Source organism: Euphorbia lathyris, chromosome 1 (assembly GCF_963576675.1).
Source record: "Euphorbia lathyris chromosome 1, ddEupLath1.1, whole genome shotgun sequence".
Classification (NCBI taxonomy): Eukaryota; Viridiplantae; Streptophyta; class Magnoliopsida; order Malpighiales; family Euphorbiaceae; genus Euphorbia; species Euphorbia lathyris.
Genome location: NC_088910.1, coordinates 78,401,351 through 78,406,903, shown reverse-complemented (window position 1 = coordinate 78,406,903; position 5,553 = coordinate 78,401,351).

The window sequence follows — 5,553 nt, the reverse complement described above, 5'->3', positions numbered from 1 at the left end:
CGCCAAGGATGCTGACCTCGGTCATAGGCTGGTCATGCTGACCATGGGTTTGTCGTTGGGACTCTGAGGAGGATGTTTCTTAATATTCCTGCTCAGCTGGAGAGGGAGGATTTATATCTGAGCGGTTGTCATCGTATTGGTCACTTGAACGGTTCTGGGAATCGTCAGACATGATGTTCTTGGGTAGTTCTTAAGAAACTCAGAAGATTTGGGAATTGAGAGAGCTTGAGTGCTAAATTTTTCAAGCGTAAGAGAGGATTAGTGAGAAATCATTCACTATTTATAGCCGGAGCGTGTTGATCTGATAGGTCAGAATGGCGGTGGGTTCTTGAAGCATTCAACGGCATTTAATTCTGACATTAATGACACATTCAGCGCATGGTTTTCTAATGATTACGCTTACGTCATCCTAGTTGGCTACTCGAATTCGCGTGCTAGCATTAATTGTGCAAGTTATTTCACTCAGCATCTAAGATACTAAACATTTGAAGTTCTGAGCGTATAGTTTAGCGTAGAAGGGGTACTCAGCATGCATAGTAACTCAGCTTTTAGCAATCACTCAATGTATTTAACAATTCAACATATAGTGATTTCATTGCATTCATATTTACTCAGCATATGACAGTTACTCAACATGTAATAATTACTCGGCATATTATAATCACTCAACATTCATTTTACTCAGAAATTCATTGAAGAGGATTAGACATACTGATAGCTTCCCTTAGTATGCTAAACTTCTCACGAGCCAATGGCTTCGTGAAGATATCTGCAAGATGTTCATCTGTTGGAACATGGGTCAGCTTGATCTCACCTTTGAGTACATGATCTCTGATGAAGTGATGCCTAATGCTGACATGCTTCATCATGCTGTGTTGGATTGGATTTTTTTGATAAGTCAATGGCACTTTTGTTGTCACATTTGACTTCAATTGTTTTAGTTTGAACTCCATAATCATCCAGCTGTTGCTTGATCCATAGGACTTGGGCAACACAGCTTCCAGCAGCAATGTACTCAGCTTCAGTTGTTGACAGGGCAACTGACGACTGCTTCTTACTGAACCAAGATACTAGACAACTTCCAAGGAAATGACATCCTCCTGAAGTGCTTTTTCGTTCAAGTTTGTCTCGTCCATAGTCAGCGTCAGTGTATCCAATGAGTGTGAACTCATTTGTATTAGGATACCATAAACCTGCATTCACTGAGCTTTGCAAATATCTAAGGATTCTTTTTACAGCTATGTAGTGAGATTCCTTAGGGTCAGTTTGATATCTTGCACAATAACATACTGAGTATTGTATATCTGGCCTACTTGCCGTTAGATAGAGTAGAGAGCCTATCATACCTCGGTACAACTTGATGTCTACTGACTTACCTTTTTCATCAGCATAAAGTACAGTGTCTGTACCCATTAGGGTAGATATTGGCTTACAATTTTCCATTTCGAATTTTTTCAATATCTCCTTGGCATACTTAGTCTGGCTGATAAAGATGCCGTTTTTTCCTTGTTTGATTTGAAGTCCAAGGAAGAAGTTGAGTTCTCCCATCATAGACATCTCAAATTCAGTTTGCATCTGCTTGCTACATTCCTTGCACATTGACTCATTAGTAGCACCAAAAATAATATCATCAACGTATATTTGTGCCAGCAGAGTATCTTTACCCTTTTTCTTAATGAATAAGGTTGTGTCAGCTTTTCCTCTGACATAGTTTCTGGTCAGTAGGAAGCTGGTCATCCTTTCATACCAAGCACGTGGTGCTTGCTTCAGGCCGTACAGAGCCTTTTTGAGTTTATAAACATGGTTTGGGAACTTTGGATCCTCAAACCCTATAGGCTGACTAACATAAATCTCTTCATTTATAACTCCATTAAGAAATGCACTTTTGACATCCATTTGGAACAATTTAAAATTCATAAGGCTAGCATATGCACACAATATTCTTATAGCTTCTAATCTAGCTACAGGGGCAAAGGTCTCACCATAGTCAATACCTTCCTGCTGACTGTAACCTTGAGCTACAAGTCTGGCTTTGTTCCTGACTACGTTTCCTTGTTCATCTAGCTTATTACGAAATACCCATTAAGTACCTATGGTCTTTTGATTCCTTGGTTTAGGCACTAAGTCCCATACTTCGTTTCTTTTGAATTGATTGAGCTCCTCTTGCATCGCATTTATCCAGAATTCATCGTTCTCAGCTTCTAAGAAGTTTCTTGGTTCAAGAATTGACACGAAAGCTACATTGCTGAGATATCTCCTGAGTTGATTTCTGGTCATCAGGGTGTTCTCAGCGGCATCAAGGATGCTACTTTCAGAGTGTCCTCTTGGAACCTTGATCTCTTTTGGCAATGCAGTGTCTTCAGGGGTAGGTGTTTCAACAATCTCTGCAGGATTATATTGGTCAACAAAGATAATTTGAGGTTCGTTTTTACCTTTAGTCAGCCCTTGAGGTAGTGACTCAGCGGCTCCATTTTGGTCAGCGGAAGTTGAGCATGGGTCATCTTCGGTAGGCTGACTTATCTTCCCTGCAGGGTCAGTTTCATCGAACTCAACATGTACAGACTCTTCTAAGACCTGAGTTCGTTTATTGAACACCCTATATGCTTTACTGTTTGTTGAGTAGCCTAAGAATATGGCTTCGTCAGCTTTTGAATCAAACTTAGCAAGGTTGTCTTTAGTATTTAGAATAAAACATTTCCAACCAAAGGCACGAAAATATCCAATGTTGGGTTTTCGTCCTTTCCAAAGTTCATAGGGGGGGTTTCTTAAGTATAGGGCTGACTAGAGCCCTATTGAGTATATAGCAAGCTGTGTTGACAGCTTCACCCCAGACATACTTTGGAAGCCTATTCTCACTCAGCATTGTCATAGCTATTTCGAGTAAGGTTCTGTTCTTCCTCTCAACTACCCCATTTTGTTGAGGAGTTCTAAGAGCAGAAAAATTATGGCCAATGCCGCTGACTTCACAAAATTCATCAAATTGTTGATTTTTGAATTCTCCTCCATTATCACTTCGGATGTGAGCTAATTTTAGGTCTTTATCATTTTCAAGTTTTCTAACCAATGTTAAGAACATCTCAAAAGCTTCATCCTTGCTACTCAGCAGGATGATCCAAGTGTATCGAGAGAAATCATCTACAATGACCAGGGAAAATTTCTTACCACCCAAGTTCAGCGGCTGGACTGGTCCAAAAAGATCCAAGTGTAGTAACTCTAATGGACGCTTGGTTGAGACCACATTTTTACTTTGAAAATATTTTTTAGTTTGTTTTCCTTGCTGACAAACATTGCATAATTGATTATTTTCAAACCTGAGTTTGGGCAATCCCTTAACTAATTGCTTTCTTGCTAATTTGGTAAGGAGTTCCATGCTTACATGACCAAGTCTCCTATGTCATAGCCAGGAATTATCTTCCTTTGACACTAAGCATATATTCTTTGAAAACTTCTTTTCTAAGTTTAGCATGAAAATGTTGTCAACACGAGGTGCAGTTAAAATCAGTTTATTTGTTTCACCCTCGAGTATTTTACACTTAATGGTATCGAATACAACCTTTCTACCGCTGTCACACAGCTGAGCTACGCTCAATAGGTTATATTCAAGTCCTCTGACTAGGGAGACTGACTCAATAGTAGTATTACCTCCAACAGTACCTGACCCTACTATCTTACCCTTTTTGTTATCTCCAAAACTTATATTTCCTCCTCGTTTATGCACAAGTGTGATGAACTGAGTTTCATCACCAGTCATATGCCTTGAGCATGCGCTGTCAATGTACCACAACTTTGACTTCTCAGCACACCTCAGGCTTACCTGCAATACAACTAGTTATCTTTAGGTACCCAAGTCTTTTTGGGTCCTCGTTTGTTAGGGTCAGTAGGTGATACATCATATTTAATTTTATGACGACACACATTGATAGTCTGGCTGTTCTTCCCACAGAAGGTACAATGAACTTTTCGTTGGGGATACCTTACATTCTGGTCAGCACCAGGGTGCTAAGCATGCCATCATACCTTTGTGGTATGTCCTCTTTTTCCACAGAAGTCACACTGGACATTCTGCTGAGGATTCCATTTCCGCTGACTAGTACCTGAGTACTCATCATTTGGATACAACCTTTTTTTAGCCGATGTATTCAGCTGGTTATGTATTAATGTGATGTCCTTCCTCAGTTTCTTAGAATCTGATTGGACTTCAGAGACAAACCTATGCATGATTTTTAGATTTTCATCTTGCCTGGTATTGTCCTGGAGGAGATGTCGAAGGTCACTGAGTTTAACCTCCTCAATCTCATCACATCGCCTGCTGAGTGCTCGTATTTTCTTGTTACACTTTTTGATAAGTAGAGATCACTCAGGGCATTTATCATTTCATTTTTGAGCAAAGGTGGAGACATTACCTCAGTTGAGTGTTCCTCATGGTCAGACCCACCAGAGAGGTCAGCTTGCTCAGAGTGGCAGGGGTCAGCAGATTCGTCAGCCATGAAACAAATATTTGCTGAGCGGCTAGGAACAAGAAGAGGTTCAGTAGTCTCTGCCGTTGCGGGTCCTTCTCCTTCCGTTGAGACGAATTGCTCAGCAAGGTATAAATAAGTTCTTTTCCGGCCTTTCTATAGGTTCTAGGTTTCGAAGAAAGCAAAAGGTATTTCTTTGTGTAATTTCAGTAGCATCAGCTTCTGACGAGGTTGACTCATCACTGTCACTCCACGTGGCTACCATTGCCTTTCTACTACCCTTCTTTTCTTTCTTTAGGGCAGGACAGATTGATTTGATGTGCCCAGCTTGATGTCATTCAAAACAGGTAACTGGCTTTGAGCTGTCTTTCTTGTGTCTGCTGTCACTTGACTCAGCTTTGTATTTGTCATTTTTCTTGAATGGCCTTTTGCTGTATTTGTCATTTTTCCGAAACAGCTTCTTCATTTTTCTAGTGAACATTGCCATTTCCTTATCATCTGATGAGTCAGCTTCGATTGAGTCAGCTTTCATGACAATAGATTTTTTTTTCTTGTCCTCAGTCTTTTCTTTGGCCGCAAAGTTCTTCATGGAGATCTTAAGGGTCAGCAGAGATCCAATGAGCTCATCATATTTGTACGTGGTCAAGTCCTGAGCTTCTTCAACAGTTGTTTTCTTTGCTTGCCAGCTTTTGGGGAGACTTCTCAAGATTTTCTTCAGATGTTCTTCCTCAGTGAAGTTCTTGCCGAGTCTCTTGAGCTCATTGATTATATTGGTGAATCTTGCATTCATTTCAGAGATGCCTTCATTGTCATTCATCTCGAACATCTCGTATAGTCGCATGTGTTGATTCACTTTTGACTCCCTGACCTTACTGGTTCCTTTATAGGTAACCTCAAGCTTCTTCCAGATTTTTTGTGCTGACTCACAACCTGAAATCTTATTGTATTCTGCAGCATCTAATGCACAGTGAAGCATATTGATAGCCGAAGCATTATTTTGTAATTTCTTAAGATCATCTTCTGACCAATTAGCCTCACTTTTGACAGTTTTTACACCGTCAATGATTTCACAGGGAACAAAAGGGCCTTGGACTAT